The following is a 22,230-nucleotide window of genomic DNA, read 5'->3' on the forward strand; positions in this document are numbered from 1 at the left end:
ATGTCTGCACAGGTAGTTCATTGAGTAGAATAAAATGTACCTTAAAATTGTAGGCAACTGTACCCCCTTGCCTAACCTCAAGTATCTGAAACATCATAAGGGAGAGAGAATATACAAATTGAGAAACCCAATATTTAATAAGAAGCCAACAGCAAAGAACCATTCTGTTTTTTACAAGTTTTAGTAATGGATTATCTTTTTACTGTGGTGATGCAAGAGCACAAAAGGGAAGAACAATGCCATTTCATAAAGACAGAGAATATTACTTGAGTAAGCTCACCTGGGTCATTGGAGAAGCAGATAAAGGCCTTACCTTATGTAGGCTGGTCATAGGCAGTAGAGAGATGCTGGTCATAGGCAGTAGAATGGATGGGAGGTAGAAGACAACAGGAACGTACACAAACATTATGAGATGGTCCCAGCTAGAAAGAACAGAGGAGAAGCTGTGTTACAAATTATTTTGGTGATCTTTGCACAAACCCAAAGGATTATGAAAACTGAAGAAACAGTAAACACAGAAATTTTTATATTACATAGACTGATGAAATCAAGTGCAGGTTATAAAAGCTGGGTAGCCAAACATAATTTACTTATCTTAAAAATGTCTTTTTGTTTTACATTTAGGAGACCAAAAGGCCATCATACAGCATTTCAAGCTTTTTCTTGGTCAAAAGTCATCTTGTACTATTTTATGTACTAACATTTAAGGCCTTCAGATTATTACTGACTTATTGTTAATTATTTTTAGAAGCACTTACCTTTTCTCACTAGAACTAGGTTACAAGAACCTTTGAAGAAAAATGGAACACGTCTAGTATCTATTTGATTCTCTCGCAATGTGTAACAGAAACCTAGTACAGACGTTTGATATATTGAGGTTCATACATAGCAGGATATTCATTTGAACTCACACATTAACTATGTCTTGTCTACCAATGAAAAATACAACAGCTGAGATCGCTGTCATTGATATTAAGTAAGATTTATTATGGTGCCAAATTATATTCTAAATTTCTACTCTATAATAAATTAGAAAATGAGTGAGGTATCACTTCACAAAACTTTTGTTTCTATATTTTACTTATTTCCTTTTATTGGAGTTTTGTTATTAACCATCTGCTAATCCTGTGTCTTTCAAAGCCATTAAAACACAAGTTCATGGTTATGATTAGATTAAACTATTTTTAAACTATTTCTTATCAGCACCTTTTCCTTTCTGCAACACAGGACATAATTTAGTAGAAAGGATACTGGGGAGGTGACTAAATAATTTGAGAAAAAGGCTAGAGCAAGTGTCTTGTGTATAGAAAAGTAGAATGGTAATAATCCACACCAGGGAGGGCATCCCCCAAACTGGACCAACTCCCCCCACCCCAACCTTCCTTATTTGAAAGATTTTCTAATTCAGCTGCTTTTTGCTTATTGTATTTATTTTTGTTGCACTTTGGGAAGTAAACTGGAATTCAAAAAAGAATTATTTCCTGCCCTTTGGTGCCATCATGAGGCCAGAATAACAAAATACTAAGAAAAGTTTATCTCCAGGGGAACCCAAGATTTTGATATTTTTCTTTAGGGGAACCCGAGCTTTTGATATTTTCTTTTTATTCCAGATGTAGTTATCCAGAGAATGAGAGTTTATTTCAGCAATGTAATTAACTTTACCATAATTGAAACCCTACAAACTACAAACCATAGCTCATATGCCTACAAGGATAATTCAGTGAGTGGATTAAAATGTACCTTAAAGTTGTAGGCAACTGTAAAATTCTAGTTTTGTCAATTTGGAATCAATAAAATATTTATGTTTTGATGTTACATAACCATATACTAAAGCTTTTAGAACCAAACTTTTTAAAGTATTTTAAATCAATCATAGCAATATTTTAGCTTTATATATTTATTTAATGTATTCACCCTGTGGTATTGTACAGTAGCATATAAGACAGTATGATATATTATCTGAGATGCCTCAAAACACAAGGTTATGATATAATAAGAGAATATGCTATTTTGTAAATAAAAGCAATGACAATAGGAAGAATATTGCAAATCAATGCACTAGAAAGAATGGCTAATGAACATCCAAAGACTTTCTACCCAGACAAAATCAAAGTAGTAGAATAAATCAGATGATTTTGTATTTAAAATATTACCACAAAATGAATCTGAAAATTACAAAAATATGTTTTATTAAGAGTTTCAAACCAGAGGCGGGTGGATCACGAGGTCAGGAGATCGAGACCATCCTAGCTAACATGGTGAAATCCTGTCTCTACTAAAAATACCAAAAATTAGCAGGGCAGGAGGTGGCACTCACCTGTAGTCCCAGCTACTCAGGAGGCTGAGGCAGGAGAATTGCTTGAACCCGGGAGGCAGAGTTCCAGTGAGCCAGGATCGCACCACTGCACTCCAGCCTGGGCAACAGAGCGAGACCCCATCTCAAAAAAAAAAAAAAAGTTTCAACCAAATATATCTTGTTCTGCTTTCTCTATCTGTATTATTATTCTGAGGCTCATACTACATGCATTCTCAGCTTTATTTTACAAGTATATCAATAGAGTTGTAAGATGTTCATTAGACATCTACTTTTTCAGACTATATGATTTTTTTCTGAATTGTTCAAGTTTTCTCATGTGATGAAAATGTGATACTTACATGATGCCTGATAATGCCTAAATCTGAATTCTTCCCACTCACTCTCAAAATTCTGTTCACTTTTCTCTCATTTTGCCTTCGTGACATTTAGAAATTGAAGAGCACTACAAATTTTATCCATACAATATGGGCTCTCTCTAAAAGATGGAAAGTTTCACTAGACATATGTCTCGCTTCTCTCAGTTTTTCTTATTTAGTGGAAAAGCCACAGGTAGAGGAAAATATAAAATTGCTGAACTGGTTTTTATCTGCTTTTGTTCTTACACTGTTCTCTTCTCATTTTGTTTACCTAGCACCTCTATGGAATATAACCATATTTTCATAATTATCAAACAAATAAACACCATCATCAACTTTAGTTGTAGTAAAAGTAGCCTGAATTGCTTTCTTTTTTTTTTTAATCTCAGAGACAGGCCTTATATATGGAAATTGTAGTAATTTGTTCTCGTTTAACATCAGTCACGATCTCCTTTTGGGACTTGGTCTCCAGCATTCTTTCAGCAGAATCACAGTGCTAATCTCAGTTTGGCTTTGGACATACGCTGCCCTCCTTTGGCCTCTGTAACACTGTTCAAGACAGATTACTAAGGCTAACATTTATCCCACGGATGAACAAAAGTCTCCCTCAGCTGTAATGGTATTAAAGGTTCCTATCACCAATGGGAGTTATCAAAAAAGAGATGGTTTCTGCCCTGATAAAATGTTCACAGACCTCCCACTCCTAGTCTGAGACTAGCACTTATCATGGAAGCTTGGGGACCATCGTCACTGGAGATGAAAGGGAGCTCTCTGGTCACCTATAACCTCCTTCTGGCAGGGCAAGACGATTCCTATGTTAGATGCTATATAATGTTCAAATATTTAAATTCCATCTTATCATAATTCTATTCATCTCACATACTGACATGGTCTCTTTCCATTCCAACGACATCATATCTTGCTTTTACTTCATTGTATTAAGTTTGCTCAGAGAAATAGAACTATTAACATATATATATACACTATTTGAATATGTTTAAATATATTACATGTTAAGTAACATATATTTATATACTATTTGAATTCATATACATATATATTCATATATCTATATATATATATATGTTGCTTAACAACAATATTTTCTGAGAAATGCATTGTCAGGCAATTTCATTGTTGTGTGAACATCGCAGAGTACACTTCCAAAAACCTAGATGGTTTTGCCTACTACACACCTAGACTATATGGTACAGCCTATTGCTCCAAGACTACAGATGTGTACAGCATGAATACTGTAGGTAATTGTAACACCATAGTATTTGTATGTCTAAACATATCTAAACGAAAAAGGTACAGTAAATATACAGCATAGAATATTTTTTCATGGTACACCTGTATAAGATGCTTGCCATGAACAGAGATTATAGGACTAGAAATTGCTATGAGTGAGTCAGTGAGTGGTGAGTGAATGAAGTGAAGGTTTAGGATATTACTGTACACTGCTGTAGACTTTAAAAACACTGTATCCTTAGGATATACTATATTTTTTATTCATTAATAAATTAACCTATTATAGTAACTTTTTAAATTTATAAGCCTTTTAGTATTTTAAGTTTTGACTCTTATAACACTTAAATCACAAACATATTGGTATAGCTGTAAAAAAAAAGTTTCCTTCTTTACTTCCTTATTCTATAAGTTTTTGTCTATTTTTAAGTATTTTTATTTTACTTTTGAAACTTTTTGTTTAAAAACTACCACACAAATACCCACACCAGCCTAGGCCTACACAGGGTGAGAATAATCAATATCACTGCCTTCCACTTTCACATCTTGTCCCACTGGAAGCTCTTGGGGGGCAATAACACATAATATCTCTTATGATAATAATGCCTTCTTCTGGAATACCTCCTGAAGGACCTGCCTGAGGCTGTTTTACAAATAACTATTTTTAATAAGCAGAAGGATTATATACTAAAATAACAATTAAAAGTATGGTATAGTAATTGTCCATTCATGTCCTTAGCCCAAATTTTGATGGGATTGTTTTTTCTTCCTCATTTGAGTTCCTTGTAGATTCTAGATATTAGTCCTTTATCAGATGTATAGATAGTCAAGATTTTCTCCCACTCTGTGGGCTGTCTGTTTACATTGCTGACTGTTCCTTTTGCTGTACAGAAGCTCTTTCATTTAATTAAGTCCCACCTATTTATCTTTTTTTTGTTGCATTTCCTTTTGGGTTCTTGGACATGAAGTCTTTGCCTAAGCGAATATCTAGAAAGGTTTTTCCGATGTTATCTTCCAGAATTTTTATAGTTTCGGGTCTTATATTTTAAGTCCTTGATCCATTTTGAGTTGATTTTTGTATAAGGTGAGAGATGAGGATCCAGTTTCATTCTCCTACATGTGGCTTGCCAATTATACCAGCACCATTTGTTGAATAGGGTGTCCTTTCCCCACTTTATGTTTTGGTTTGCTTTGTTGAAGATCAGCTGGCTGTAAGTATTTGGGTTTATTTCCGGGTTCTCTGTTCCATTGGTCTATGTACCTATTTTTATACCAGTACCTTGCTGTTTTTGTGACTCTGGCCTTGTAGTATAGTTTGAAGTTGGGTAATGTGATGCCTCCAGATTTGTTCTTTTTGCTTGGTCTTGCTTTTGGCTATGCGGGCTCTTTTTTGGTTCCATATGAATTTTAGAATTGTTTTTTCTAGTTCTGTGAATGATGGTGGCATTTTGATGGAAATTGCATTGAATTTATAGATTATTTTTGGCATATGGTCATTTTCACAATATTGATTCTACCCATCCATGAGCATGGGATGTGTTTCTATTTGTTTGTGTCATCTATGATTTCTCTCAGCAGTGTTTAGTAGTTTTCCTTGTAGAGGTCTTTCACCTCCTTGGTTAGGTATATTCCTAAGTATTTTATTTACAAATGGCCAACAAACATATGAAAAACTGCTCAACATCACTAATGATCAGAGAAATGAAAATCAAAACCACAATGAGATACCACCTTACTCCTGCAAAAATAGCCATAATAAAAAATTAAAAAATAATAGATGTTGGCATGGATGCAGTGAAAAGGGAACACTTCTGCACTGCTGGTGGGAATCTAAACTAGTACAACCACTATGGAAAGCAGTGTGGAAAGTCCTAAAAGAACTAAAAGTAGAACTACCATTTGATCCAGCAATCCCACTACTGGGTATCTACCCAGAGGAAAAGAAGTCGTTACACAAAAAAAGATACTTGCACACACATTTATAGCAGTACAATTCACAATTGCAAAACTATAGAAGCAGCCCAAATGCCCATCTATCAATGAGTGAATAAAGAAATTGTAGGAGATATATATAGATACACACACATATACATATATTATATGTATACATACATACATATATACATACATATATACATATGTATACATACATATATACATACATATATACATATGTATACATACATACATATATACATACATATATACATACATGTATACATATATGTATGTATATATGTATACATGTATGTATACATATATACATACATATATACATGTACATATATGTATACGTGTGTGTGTGTGTATATATATATATATATATATATATATATGATGGAATACTACTCAGGCATAAAAAGGAACAAATTAATGGCATTCACAGCAACCTGGATGGAATTGGAGACTATTATTCTAAGTGAAGTAACTCAGAAATGGAAAACCAAACATCACATGTTCTCACTCATAAGTGGGAGCTAAGCTATGAGAATGCAAAAGCATGAGAATGATACAATAAACTTTGAGAACTTGGAGGAAAGGATGGGAGGAGGGTGAGGGATAAAAGGCTACTAATTGGATTCAGTGTATACTGCTTAGGTGATGGGTGCAACAAAATCTCACAAATCACCACTAAAGAACTTACTCAAGTAACCAAATACCACCTGTTTCCCCAAAAACCTATCGAAAAAATTTTTAAAAAATGTAAATAAAGAGAATAAATAGAATTATCCTAATACAAAGTAAAACATTCATAGAGGACATTACAGGCAAATGTATGGAGTTTTCATCTTTGGAAAAGACCACCTGCAATTTTACACCAAAATTTATGTTCTTAATTTGTCTTCTACTATAGAAACATGTACTGAGAGATTTTTGAACTTTTGATCATATAATACACTCCAACATGCTTTAATGATGATATGTCCGTTTGAAAAGGTTCTAGTAAGAATCAAAACATATAGAATGAAATTTAACATTAACGTTTCTGATTTTGCAGAAATTTTAATTTCATTGGATGAGGTATATAAAAATGGTGCTTCAGTAATCAAGGATTCAAATTTTTAAATAAGTATAGTACAGTAAATACATAGTAGACCAGTAACATTGTCATTTATTGTCATTATCAAGCATGAGGTACTGTAATTGTATGTGCTATACTTTTATTCCACTGGCAACACAGCAGGTTTGTTTACCTCAGCATCACCACAAGCAAATGAGCAATCCATTGCACTACAATGTTCTGATGGCTACAACATCACTAGTCAATAGGAATTTTTCAGCTTCATTATATTCTTATGAGACCATTGTCATATATGCAGCCTTTCATTGACTGAAATATTGTTATGCAGCACTTGACAGAGAGAGAGAGGTTATGAAAATTAGCTCATGCAATTATCCTGGCCAAAAAAATCCCATGATTTGCTGTGCAAGCTGGAGAACCAGTAAAGTCAGTAGTGTAATTCAGTCCCAGTCTGAAGGCCTGAGCACCAGGGGAGCTAACGGTGTAAGTCGCAGTCTGAATTCAAAGTCCTGTTAATCAAGGGCACTGATGTCCAAGGGCCGAAAAAGATAGATATCCCAGCTCAAGAAGAGAAAGCAAATTTGCTCTTCCTGTATGTTTTTGTTCTATTTGAGCCCTCAGCAGGTTAGATAATGAAAGTTATTATCTATATTCAGTCTACTAATTCAAATGCTAATCTCTTCCAGAAACATTCTCACAGACACGTCCAGAAATAATGTTTTATTGGATATCTAGATATTCCTTAGTCCAGTCAAGTGACATAAAATAAACTATCATATTCATTATGTAGTTTGGGGAAGAAAAAACCAGTTTAGGAGACAACTGAATATCTGATTCAATTGAAATCTAAGAAAATATTTCAATTTATAACAGAAATTATTACACAGATTATAGAAGGGAACAGGGAGGAAACTCAGAGATTATCAAGAGCAGGGAGCCGTTACTAAATCCTGGGTGGAAGAGATAAATGGGTGAGGCAGTGTGGGAAGAGCCCAGGGGCTGCTATCACTTGGTAGAAGGTGGAATTACATAACTATTAGGTTGGCGCAAAAGTTATTGCATTTTTTGCCATTTCTTTCAATAATACTATCTAAGAGGAGCCAGAACAATTCAGGCTCCAGACACAAATGGTACACCTGAAACTTCTCTTCTCTTTCTTCTCTCTTCCTGCTGCCTTCCAATCTCTATCCAATGACTCTTACTGAATAGACCCCTACCAGATCTCTCAATAAGGAAACTTGAGATACAAAGAAATCTTAATAAGGAAACTTGACAGCCTGCAGGGATTAGCCTCCCAGGCACATAAAGCAGAGCAGTGGAATGGGGAGAAATGGATCTTGAGCCAAACTGTGCCAGTACTGGCATAGAAGCTTAGGCTAGTAGGGAAGGAATGTCCTTGGATACTTGTTGCCAGAAGAACAAAACTGTAAGGCTATAAATGTCTAGTATGTATGTGGGGAAAAGAAAGAGAGATCAGACTGTTACTGTGTCTTTGTAGAAAGAAGTAGACATAAGAGACTCCATTTTGTTCTGTACTAAGAAAAATTCTTTTGCCTTGAGATGCTGTTGATCTGTAACCTTATCCCCAACCCTGTGCTCGCAGAAACATGCTGAGTCGACTCAAGGTTTAATGGATTAAGTTTTAGGGCTATGCAGGATGTGCTTTGTTAAACAAATGCTTGAAGGCAGCATGCTTGTTTAAAGTCATCACCACTCCCTACTCTCAAGTACCCAGGGACACAAAACACTGCGGAAGGCCGCAGGGACCTCTGCCTAGGAAAGCCAGGTATTGTCCAAGGTTTCTCCCCATGTGATAGTCTGAAATATGGCCTCGTGGGAAGGGAAAGACCTGACCATCCTCCAGCCCGACACCGGTAAAGGGTCTGTGCTGAGGAGGATTAGTAAAAGAGGCAGGCCTCTTTGCAGTTGAGATAAGAGGAAGGCATCTGTCTCCTGCTCGTCCCTGGGCAATGGAATGTCTCAGTGTAAAACCTGATTGTATATTCCACTTACTGAGATAGGAGAAAAACACCTTAGGGCTGCAGGTGAGACATGCTGGTGGCAATACTGAGATGTTCATGTATGTGCACATCAAAAGTACAGCACCTTTTTCTTTACCTTGTTTATGATGCAGAGACATTTGTTCACATGTTTTCCTGCTGACCCTCTCTCCACTATTACCCAGTTGTCCTGCCACATCCCCCTCTCCAAGATGGTAGAGATAATGATGAATAAATACTGAGGGAACTCAGAGACCGGTGCTGGTGTGGTTCCTCCGTATGCTGAGCGCCGGTCCCCTGGGCCCACTTTTCTTTCTCTATACTTTGTCTCTGTGCCTCTTTCTTTTCTCAAGTCTCTCGTTCCACCTGACAAGAAACGCCCACAGGTGTGGAGGGGTAGGCCACCCCTTCAATATACTGTCTCTAGTTCACTGTTTTGTGATTGGCATCATTGTTTTAAAATTATCCATGGTTGGTTCTCCCAAATCAAATTTAAAAAAAAACTTTTTCTATAAAAAATGGCACATAAATATTTTTTATTTCTTTGACATTTTGCAATTAAGAATAACATAATTTATTAATGTTAATTTTTCTTTATAAAAGATATTTTTATCTGGTTAAAATGGAGTTACTGTGAAAATAATTTTCACCTAGTTTTCCATTTTATTCTCTGCTGCTAGTAATAAAAGCACATCTCCCAGAAGTGATGAAAGCATAATTTCAAATGGTTCACAGTAAGGGAGTTTTCATTTTTGATAAACTATGTATAGTCAAAAGCATGATCGCAACTTTATACCTATTTTATTTCTATTAAATCCATCTTTAAATTACAATATTAAAGAACTTCTTGTCCCACTAATAATTATACTATACTTTTTTAAACTTTTAATTACTGAATGCAACAAATTTTTAGACTAAGAAAACAAACTCATTTCTAGTGTACTATTTCTGTAATATATTAATTTTTATAAAATATTCTGTTTTATTTATACTATCATAATTATCATTAATTTCAGATCTTGTTTTTTGTTGGAGTAACAATTCATGTGATGCATAGTAAAACACATAAAAAAACATATAAAACACCCCCAGAATATAGCCCATTCTAATTGCCTGTTGCCTGTCTTTTCAAGATTTTTGTATAATATCTATGAAGTTTAAACTGATTTTAAAATTCTATGATTTTGGTGGTAATCTATCAGAAAATATAAATTGAAAAAAATAGTAAGCTGACCCTCTAGACTATAAATTTATAAAATCAAAAGCATGCCATATTCCCCCTTTCCTTAACTAAATTGTCTGTAGTTCAACCTGAGGATAATTAAGGAAATGCTTTATGTGCTATTTTGATGCTAGCCAGGGTAGTCAAAATTTTAGTCATAGTAGGCAAATTATATTCTCTGACCTCAAAACATGGAACCCACCTTCCTCCTTTTATAAGTTACTGTTCTTTCCTTGTTCTGAGCAGTATCTGTGCTTTTTCTCAGAACTACTTTATTGTTACTGACTTCCCAACCTTCTTGTGTTTTGATTGTTATAACCTTGGTAATAAAGTAAGATTAAATAATCCATTAGCTTACCATTGTGTTAGAAAATAAAGTTTAATTTTACTAAAATGGCACATAGAACTCTTTATAATCTAGCCCTATCAGCCTCATCTCCACTGTTTCCCTTTCTCATTTTTACTGCAACATTATCAAATTGCATACAGCTCTCAAAACATGTAAATTAGTTATTTTTAACATGTTGTTCTTCCCAGCTGAAATGGTCTTATCCATATTAGTTCTTCAGGGTGATTTCTCATTCTTCAACGAATGTGTAAATTACCATATCCTCTGGGAGGTCCTTTGTAGACAGTTAACTCCTCTCTTCTTAGATCACCAAACAGCATGATGATTACTCATTTAGATGTAAAACTTCCCAGTGAGCATCTTGAAGACACAGTCCATGTGCTTATCATTGTACTCGCAAATGATAAGGTGCTCAACAAGTATTCTGATAAATTAACTAAGAAATTTGTATTGTAAGCTCCTAAAACACAGTGCATTTGAATTGAAAAAGATTTCATACATATTAAAATAATTTTGTGATGGTTTTTGATACATCTATTTTTGAACATTTGTAAAAATAGGAAAATCATTTTATCAATGGTCTAGAAAGGAAATAGAATTGCAAATCTTCAGCATTTTAACATTAAATACTTAAGCCAGACATATGCTGCCACCTTTGAGCCTATGGATTTTTGTGCTATTTTTCTAGATGAAACTTGAAGCATGTGGCACTTTAAAATGATCAGTAAATCTTTAGTTAGGGTTAAGGAAATTCTAACCTTCCTTTGCCATCTAAGAGTAATTGAGCTGGTAAGAATCTGTGAGACACAGGATTTCCTCAAAATCAAGGAATCTTTATTAGTACGATAGATCTTCATATGCTTTCATTGAACATTTTCTATAGTGAGTAACTCATCCCATTTTTGGTCAGTTCCAACTATTAAAACATTTCTTCCTTTACACAGCAACATTCTGCCCTCATGATGTCCCACAGCTGTTTTGTCCCACACAGAGGTCAATGATTTTCAGCTGACTCTTCACATGTTTGAGGTTTAGTTGCATGAATTCTTGAAGTTCAAATGAAAAAAATAAGGCCATGTATATCACTCTGGATCAGTTTTGGCACCAACATGAAGAAAAAAAACAAGATAGCTTTCTATACATAAAAATAATAATTTGTACAAAGTTTTTAACACATAAAACCCATTATATTTTATTGGTATATAATATTTGTACATATTTATTCGATATATGGGATATTTTGTTACATGCATAGAATGAATAATGAACAAGTCAAGGTATTTAGTGTATTAATCACCTCAAGTATTAATTATTTCTATGTGTTGGGAACATTTCAAACCTCAGTTTCCTCAGGGATCATATAAAATTAGCCCTTGACCACTCTTCTTCCAAAAACAAAGCAATATCCAAAAGACCCAACTGTTTCAAAGTGACTTACCCATGTCACTGAACGAATCCCAAGAATACTTTTAGAAATAAAAAATACACAGCACAGAAAAGGTAAATTCATAATATCTAATAACTCATCAAAATGTACCAGGCAAACAATCAAGCTGAAAAATACAACCCATAATGAGAAGTAAAATCAATTAATCAATTGAGACTATATATTTTACAGATAAAACACTGTAGACAAGATCATTAAAGTAATCACTGTAACTATAAACCATATGTACAATAAAACAGAGTGGAAATGAGCATATTAATTTGAGAGATGGAAGATAAATATCAAAATTACCCTTCAAGAGTTTAAAACACAATGTTTGAGATAAAAAATACACTAGGTGAGATTAAGTACATAAGATTTTTGATAGAGTTGGTTAAATTCTCTATGAACTGAATGATTTTCTGTCTATCTGTTTCACTAATAATAAAACAGGGAAGCTGAATTCTATAATTGTGGGTGGTCTCATTTCTCATTTTTCCTCAGGTATCTTAAATTTCTCTTTTTAGGAGCATAAATATTTGGAAGTATTATTTCTTTTTGATTAATTGACCTATTTGCCATGTTGAAATAATACTCTTTATTCCTGCTCTATTCTTTGTGCTGTGGTATCTATTATACTTTGCCTGATGTTATTACAGGCACTCCAGCTTGGTACATATGTCTTCCCATCCTTTGCTTTTAACTTATTATATAACTTCATTATATAACTGGTTACTTAACTGGTTAAAGTGTGTTTAATTTAACTTCATTATATAACTGGTTACTTTTGTAATATAACTGGTCACTTAACTGGTTAAAGTGTGTTTATAATAGGCAGCACTTTGATAAATATTGCTTTTATATCCAATTTGACAATCTCTTATATTTAACTGAAGTATATAGATCATTTTCCTTTAATGTAATTATTGATAATGGTTAGGTTTAAATCTGCCACCTGATATGTCTATTCTTTTTCCTTTTTTGTTCTCATTTTTCTATAGTCGTTTTTTATTTTTTGAGAGTGAGTGTGAATATCTGTGTGTGTGTTTAGTGTATACTATAGTGGCAATCAAAATTAAACAAAACAAAATATGGCTTTCTTCAAGTGATATTAAATTGCCATATATATAAAATAAGAATCTTGAAACAGTATGCTTCCATTTCTCTCACCTTGGCTTTTGTGTTTTGTTATTCTATCTTCTAATTTTACTTATGTTATAAACTCCAAAATACAGTACATAACATTTATTTAAAGAGTCAATGATTTTTAAAAGAGATTTAATAAGAAATAAACATCAGAAAATAAACAGCAAAACAAATCCAAAACAATGTAAATTTAAAAGATCAGTGTGAATCAAAGAAAGAGAAAACAGAAAAGTAACAGAGAAAAATCAATGAAACCAAAAACTAGTCCTTTCAGAAGAAAAATAAAATTGATGAACTTCTAACCAAGCATCTGGGAAAAACCTAGAACTAACATCATACTTAATAATAAAAGACTGTATGATTTCCTACCACTCAGGAACAAGGTAAAGATATCTTTTAGATAAGGGGTAGAGAAAAATAATCAGGATAATTATTCATAATATTAAATACCCTAAAATCTGTTTTCAGCTCACTTACTGATCCAAATTACCTACATTAAAAATGACAGATGGATGATACAATGTAGATAGATAGACAAATTCAGTTTGTTCTTGCTGTTTCAGAAATGACTAAAAATAATACTCCACTTTTAACAAATTCATGATTTTAGAAGTGCTAGATAAAATGCTATTATCTTACCTAAAATCTGATGCAAAAGCAGAGAAAACCATTTAGCTCCTCCTCTCTTTCCTTCTCTGTCTAAAACAAAGTGATTTGGTGAAAACACCATCTCCTGAAAGAATAAAGACCTTGGTCTTACTCTGAGCATCGGCATTAAATTTGATACCTAAGTATATAAGCTCATTTATCTGGTTTCAGTTTTCTAATTTAAAATATAAAGAAGTTAGAGTAAACAGTGCTTGTAAAACTAACGTCTCAGAGTAATCAGTGGACACAATCCTCATGACTTACAATTCCTACCACAGAGTTTTATTCTTTTAAGAATATCAGCATTTTTCGGGTTCTAAGATGGCTGAATAGGAAGAGCTCCAGTCTGCAGCTCCCAGCGTGAGCAACACAGAAGACCAGTGATTTCTGCATTTCCAACTGAGGTACCAGGTCCATCTCACGGGGGCTTGTCAGACAGTAGGTGCAGCCCACGGAGCAGGGTGGGGCATCGCCTCACACGGGAAGCACAAGAGGTTCGGGAATTCCCTTTCCTAGCAAAGGGAAGCCATGACAGATGGTACCTGGAAAATCGGGACACTCCCACCCTAATACTGCACTTTTCCAATGGCCTTAGCAAATGGCACACCAGGAGATTATATCCCGTGCCTGGCTCAGAGGGTCGCACACCCACAGAGCCTCCCTCACTGCTAGCACAGCAGTCTGAGATCGAACTGCAAGACAGCAGCGAGGCTGGGGGAGGGGTGTCTGCCATTGCTGAGGCTTGAGTAGGTAAACAAAAAGGCCAGGAAGCTTGAACTGGGTGGAGCCCACCGCAGCTCAAGGAGGCCTGCCTGCTTCTGTAGACTCCACCTCTGGGGTCAGGGCATACCTGAACAAAAGGCAGCAGAAACTGCAGACTTAAATGTCCCTGTCTGACAGCTTTGAAGAGAGTAGTGCTTCTGCCAGCACAGAGTTTGAGATCTGAGAACGGACATACTGCCTCTTTAAGTAGGTCCCTGACCCCCAAGTAGCCTAACTGGGAGACACCTCCCACTTGGGGCCAACTGACACCTCATATAGCCGGGTGCCCCTGTGAGACGAAGCTTCTAAAGGAATGATCAGGCAGCAACATTTGCCGTTCTGCAATATTTGCTGTTCTGCAGCCTCTGCTGGTGATACCCAGGCAAACAGGGTCTGGAGTGGACCTCCAGCAAACTCCAACAGACCTGCAGCTGAAGGTCCTGACTGTTAGAAAGAAAACTAACAGAAAGGACATCCACACCAAAACCTCATCTGTATGTCAGCATCATCAAAGACCAAAGGTAGATAAAAACCACAAAGATGGGGAGAAACCAGAGCAGAAAAGCTGAAAATTCTATAAATCAGAGTGCCCCTTCTCCTCCAAAGGAATGCAGTTCCTCGCCAGCAACGGAACAAACCTGGGTGGAGAATGACTTTGACGAGTTGAGAGAAGAAGGCTTCAGACGATTGGTAATAACAAACTTCTCCAAGCTAAAGGAGGACGTTTGAACCCATCGCAAAGTAGCTAAAAACCTTGAAAAAAGATTAGACGAACGGCTAACTAGAATAACCAGTGTAGAGAAGACCTTAAATGACCTGATGGAGCTGAAAACCATGGCACGAGAACTACGTGACACATGCACAAGCTTCATTAGCCAATTCAATCAAGCGGAAGACAGGGTATCAGTGATTGAAGATCAAATGAATGAAATGAAGTGAGAAGACAAGTTTAGAGAAAAAAGAGTAAAAATAAAAAAAGCCTCCAAGAAATATGGGACTATGTGAAAAGACCAAATCTATGTCTGATTGGTATACCTGAAAGTGACAGGGAGAATGGAACCAAGTTGGAAAACACTTCAGGATATTATCCAGGAGAACATCCCCAACCTAGCATGGCAGGCCAACATTCAAATTCAGGAAATATAGAGAATGCCACAAAGATACTCCTTGAGAAGAGCAACACCAAGACACATATGTGTCAGAATCACCAAGGTAGAAATCAAGGAAAAAATGTTAAGGGTAGCCAGAGAGAAAGGTCGGGTTATCTACAAAGGGAAACCCATCAGACTAACAGCAAATCTCTCGGTAGAAACACTACAAGCCAGAAGAGAGTGCGGGCCAATATTCAACATTCTTAATGAAAGTAATTTTCAGCCCAGAATTTCATATCCAGTCAAACTAAGCTTCATAAGTGAAGGAGAAATATAATCCTTTACAGAAAAACAAATGCTGAGAGATTTTCTCACCACCAGGCCTGCCTTACAAGAGCTCATGAAGGAAGCACTAAACATGGAAAGGAACAGTCAGTACCAGTCACTGCAAAAAGATGCCAAATTGTAAACACTATCAATACTAGGAATAAACTGCATTAACTAACAAGCAAAATAACCAGCTAACATCATAATGACAGGATCAAATTCACATATAATAATATTAACCTTAATTGTAAATGGGCCAAATGCTCCCATTAAAAGACACAGACTGGCAAATTGGATAAAGACTCAAGACTCATCAGTGTGCTGTATTCAGGATACCCATCTCACGTGCAGAGACACACATAGGCTCAAAATAAAGGGATGGAGGAAGATCTACCAAGCAAATGGAAGACAAAAAAGCAGGAGTTGCAATCTTAGTCTCTGATAAAATAGACTTTAAACCAACAAAGATCAAAAGAGACAAAGAAGGCCATTTCATAATGGTAAAGGGATGAATTCAACAAGAAGAGCTAACTATCCTAAATATATATGCACCCAATACAGGAGCACCCAGATTCATAAAGCAAGTCCTTAGAGACCTACAAAGAGACTCAGACACCCACACAATAATAATGGGAGACTTTAACACCCCACTGTCAACATTAGACAGATCAATGAGACAGAAAGTTAACAAGGATATCCAGGAATTGAACTTAGCTCTGCACCAAGCGGACCTAATAGACATCTACAAAACTCTCCACCCCAAATTAACAAAATATACATTCTTCTCAGCACCACATCACACTTATTCCAAAATAGACCACATAGTTGGAAGTAAAGCACTCCTCAGCAAATGTAAAAGAACAGAAATTATAACAAACTGTCTCTCAGATCACAGTGCAATCAAACTAGAACTCAGGATTAAGAAACTCACTCAAAACCACTCAACTACATGGAAACTGAACAACCTGCTCCTGAACGACTACTGGGTACATAACGAAATGAAGGCAGAAATAAAGATGTTCTTTGAAACCAACGAGAACAAAGACACAACATACCAGAATCTCTGGCACACATTTAAAGCAGTGTGTAGAGGGAAATTTACAGCACTAAAAGCCCACAAGAGAAAGCAGGAAAGATCTAAAACCAACACCCTAACATCACAATTAAAAGAACTAGAGAAGCAAGAGCAAACACATTCAAAAGCTAGCAGAAGGCAAGAAATAACTAAGATCAGAGCAGAACTGAAGGAGATAGAGACACAGAAAACCCTTCAAAAAATCAATGAATCCAGCAGCTAGTTTTTTGAAAAGATCAACAAAATTGATAGACCGCTGGCAAGATTAATAAAGAAGAAAAGAGAGAAGAATCAAATAATGCTATAAAAAAAGATAAAGGAGATATCACCACCAATCCCAAAGAAATACAAAATATCATCAGAGAATACTATAAACACCTCTATGCAAATAAACTAGAAAATCTAGAAGAAATGGATAAATTCCTGGACACATATACCCTCCCAAGACTAGACCAGGAAGAAGGTGAATCCCTGAATAGACCAATAACAGGTTCTGAAATTGAGGCAATAATTAATAGCCTACCAACCAAAAAAAGTCCAGGACCAGATGGATTCACACCCGAATTCGACCAGAAATACAAAGAGGAGCTGGTACCATTCCTTCTGAAATGCTTCCAATCAATAGAAAAAGAGGGAATACTCCCTAATTCATTTTATGAGGCCAACATCATCCTGATACCAAAGCCTGGCAGAGACATAACAAAAAAAGAGAATTTTAGACCAATATCCCTGATGAACATCGATGCAAATATCCTCAATAAAATACTGGCAAACCAAATCCAGCAGCACATCAAAAAGCTTATCCACCAAGATCAAGTGGGCTTCATCCCTGGGATGCAAGGCTGGTTCAACATACACAATTCAGTAAACGTAATCCATCATATAAACAGAACCAAAGACAAAAACCACTTGATTATCTCAACAGATGCAGAAAAGGCTTTTGAGAAAACTCAACAGCCTTCATGTTAAAAACTCTCAATAAACTAGGTATTGATGGGATGTATCTCAAAATAATAAGAGCTATTTAGGACAAAGCCACAGCCAATATCATACTGAATGGGCAAAAACTGGAAGCATTCCCTTTGAAAACTGGCACAAGACAGGGATGCCCTCTCTCACCACTCCTATTCAACATAGTGTTGGAAGTTCTGGCCAGGGAAATGAGGCAAAAGGAAGAAATAAAGGATATATTCCATTAGGAAAAGAGGAAGTCAAATTGTCCAAATCAGGCAAAAAGAAGAAATAAAGGATATATTCAATTAGGAAAAGAGGAAGTCAAATTGCCCCTGTTTGCAGATGACATGATTGTATATTTAGAAAACCCCATTGTCTCAGCCCAAAATCTCCTTAAGCTGATAAGCAACTTCAGCAAAGTCTCAGGATACAAAATCAATGTGCAAAAATCACAAACATTCCTATACACAAATAACAGACAAACAGAGAGCCAAATCATGAGTGAACTCCCTTTCACAATTGCTTCAAAGAGAATAAAATACCTAGGAATCCAACTTACAAGGGACATGAAGGACCTCTTCAAGGAGAACTACAAACCACTGCTCAAGGAAATAAAAGAGGACACAAACAAATGGAAGAACATTCCATGCTCATGGATAGGAAGAATGAATACTGTGAAAAAGGCCATACTGCCCAAGGTAATTTATAGATTCAATGCCATCCCCATCAAGCTACCAATGACTTTCTTCACAGAATTGGAACAAACTACTTTAAAGTTCATATGGAACCAAAAAAGAGCCCGCATTGTCAAGACAATACTAAGCCAAAAGAACAAAGCTGGAGGCATCATGCTACCTAACTTCAGACTATACTACAAGGCTACAGTAACCAAAACAGCATGGTACTGGTGCCAAAACAGAGATATAGACCAATGGAACAGAACAGAGCCCTCAGAAATAATACCACACATCTAAAACCATCTGATCTTTGAAAACCTGACAAAAACAAGATATAGGGAAAGGATTCCCTATTTAATAAATGGTACTGAGAAAACTGGCTAGCCATATATAGAAAGCTGAAACTGGATCCCTTCCTTACATCTTATACAAAAATTAATTCAAGATGGATTAAAGACTTAAATGTTAGGCCTAAAACCATAAAAACCCTAGAAGAAAACCTAGGCAATACCATTCAGGCCATAGGCATGGGCAAGGACTTCATGACTAAAACACCAAAAGCAATGGCAACAAAAGCCAAAATTGACAAATGCAATCTAATTAAAGAGCTTCTGCACAGCAAAAGAAACTACCATCAGAGTGAACAGGCAACCTACAGAATGGGAGAAAATTTTTGCAATCTACCCATCTGACAAAGGGCTAATATCCAGAGTCTACAAAGAACTTAAACAAATTTACAAGAAAAAAATCAACCCTATCAAAAAGTGGGCAAAAGATATGAACAGACACTTCTCAAAAGAAGACATTTACGCAGCCAACAGACACATGAAAAAATGCTCATCATCACTGGCCATCAGAGAAATGCAAATCAAAACCACAATGGGATACCATCTCACACCAGTTAGAATGGCGATCATTAAAAGGTCAGGAGACAACAGGTGCTGGAGAGGATGTGGAGAAATAGGAACACTTTTACACTGTTGGTGGGACTGGAAACTAGTTTTACACTGTTGGTGGGATTGTGGAAGACAGTGTGGCGATTCCTCGGGGATCTAGAACTAGAAATACCATTTGACCCAACCATCCCATTACTGGGCATATACCCAAAGGATTATGAATCATGCTGCTATAAAGACACATGCACACATATGTTTATTGCAGCACTATTCACAATAGCAAAGACTTGGAACTAAGCCAAATGTCCATCAATGATAGACTGGATTAAGAAAATGTGGCACATATACACCATGGAATACTATGCAGCCATAAAAAATGATGAGTTCATGTCCTTTGTAGGGACAAAGATGAAGCTGGAAACCATCATTCTGAGCAAACTATCTCAAGGACAGAAAACCAAATACCACATGTTCTCACTCATCGGTGGGAATTGAACAATGAGAACACTGGGACACAGGGTGGGGAACATCACACACCGGGGCCTGTCGTGGAGTGGGAGGGGAGAGAGAAGGGACAGCATTAAAGGATATAACTAATGTAAATGACGAGTTAATGGGTGCAGTACACCAACATGGCACATGTCTACATGTGTAACAAACCTACACGTTGTGCACATGTACCCTAGAACTTAAAGTATAATTTAAAAAAAAAAAAGTTGATCTCATAGAAGCAGACAGTACAATAGTGGTTACTAGAGGCTGGAAAGAGTAGTGGGGGGAAGGGGATATGAAGAACTTGGTTAACCAAAACAAAATCACAGGTAGATAGGAAGAATAAGTTTAGTGTTCTGTAGCACTGTACAGTGATTATAATTAACAATAATTTTTTGTATATTTTCAAACTGCTACAAGATTTTTAATGTCCCCAACACAAGGAAATAATAAATGTCTGAGGTCATAGATATGCTAATTATCCTGATTTGATCATTATATATTGTACACAAATATTGAAATATCACATTGTACCCCATAAGTATGTATAATTCTTGTTTAATTAAAAATAATAAAAGTTTTAAAACCCCCCAAAAAAGGAATATCAGCATTTTTGTATTATCTGTAAGATGCTTCATAACCCACAACAAACATGAATTTGAGAACTCATAGTTCCATTTATACTTATGCCAAGCAGTAGTATCTCATTAACTGAAATAGTCTGGCAAAAACAGTTCGTGGAATAAAATGTAAACAATGTCTTCCCACCAACTGAAGAATAATGCATATCAAGACAAGCAGTAGACATAAGATTTCACAGGAGTAGTAGATAAAACTGTGAGAGAATTGAGCCTTCCCATATATTAGTATAGGCAATATAAATATGCCGCAGACAAAAATAATATATAATAATTCAGGATCATTTTCACCTTTTTCAAGTTTGAGACAAAATTGAATTTTAGCAAGAGAACCACACGTAACATATTAAAATCATCTGTCACTTATCACATTAGTATTATTAATCTGAGGTCCTCAACAGAATTTTCTTTATTTTATTAATTTGTCTTGGTAGTATAATTTTATTGGAGCTTAGAATTATACTAATTTTATGTTTATAAATATTTAGAAGATAAAAATTATTTGGGTCAACACCAAAGAAACTACAAGAATTTTGTTTGCTGCTTTTAAATTTCATAAATCACCTAATCTGAGAAACATTGATTTAAATATTATCTAAGATTCTTTTCTCCTCTAAAGTACTATGACATTCACCTCTCCCTACATATATACCACATATAACCACTAGACGTCAGCCAGACACTTGAATTAAATGTGATTTTCTTTATCTTCCTCCTGTTCTCCATGAAATGTAGGATTAGAAGAAGTCTGTTATAGCTACGCAATATATTTAAACTACCAACCTTTTAATCAAATGCTCTAGGAAATTTTCTACAATTCTCCCTAATCTTTGCTTTATCCATTTTTTTCTATTATAATGCAACTCTATTCTTTTGCTTTATCTTTGTTATAACAGCACACACACACATACACCCACTCACACGCCTCACTACCTATTTGTAATATTGTTGAGCTAAAACTTTAGTAGGTAATATGGAAATGATGGTAAAAAATGAAATTTGTGTATATTTAATAGATTGACATTGATCAACCTGCTTTAGAAAAGTCAATCTAGTATGAGTGGAATCATGAAACAAAAGAGGAAAGACTGAAAATAACAATATTTAATATTTACTGAACATTTACTATGTCCTGATAAGTTTTCTAATCATTTTTATAAGTTATTTTTTAATGCTCGTAAGATTCCATGAGGAAGAAGATGTATTGGTCACTCCATTTTGCAGATGAGGAAAATTAGAGACTCAATCACGCCACTAATAAAAAGCAAAGCTAGACTTTCCAGCCAAAATATCTGACTCTCATCTATTATTTCCAGATCACTCTAGAGGTATGATATAGTACAAAGTCAGATGAAGGGATCCTACATGAAGACAGTGGCAATGAGTTACAAGAAAGAGTAATATGAGTTAGAAAGATACTTGAGGTAAATCGAGAGGATGTTTTTACTGACCAACAATAAGACCTTACATTAAAGGATGTATTAACTCAGAGAATTTCAGCTTAGATAGTTGAATGGATATGTTTGTCACTAATCAAAATGAAGAATTCAGTAAGAAAAGTAGGTTTAAAATGGTGGTAGCTAA

The 22,230-nt window shown here is 35.4% G+C and overlaps 1 long non-coding RNA gene across 2 annotated transcripts in view; it reads right to left on the minus strand.

Annotated features, from left to right (window-relative positions):
• Positions 1 to 231: 231 nt before the first annotated feature.
• The window catches only part of LOC129061056 (uncharacterized), a 126,781-nt gene continuing 104,782 nt past the window's right edge, over positions 232 to 22,230 (minus strand). The window contains exon 3 of one of the 2 annotated variants that reach the window (XR_010141209.1): positions 232 to 422. This is a non-coding gene — a long non-coding RNA (uncharacterized LOC129061056). The remainder of the gene's footprint in view (positions 423 to 22,230) is intronic. The other variant, XR_010141208.1, reaches the window with a different exon arrangement.

The sequence above is a fragment of the Pongo abelii genome, chromosome 7, assembly GCF_028885655.2.
Source record: "Pongo abelii isolate AG06213 chromosome 7, NHGRI_mPonAbe1-v2.0_pri, whole genome shotgun sequence".
Taxonomy (NCBI): Eukaryota; Metazoa; Chordata; class Mammalia; order Primates; family Hominidae; genus Pongo; species Pongo abelii.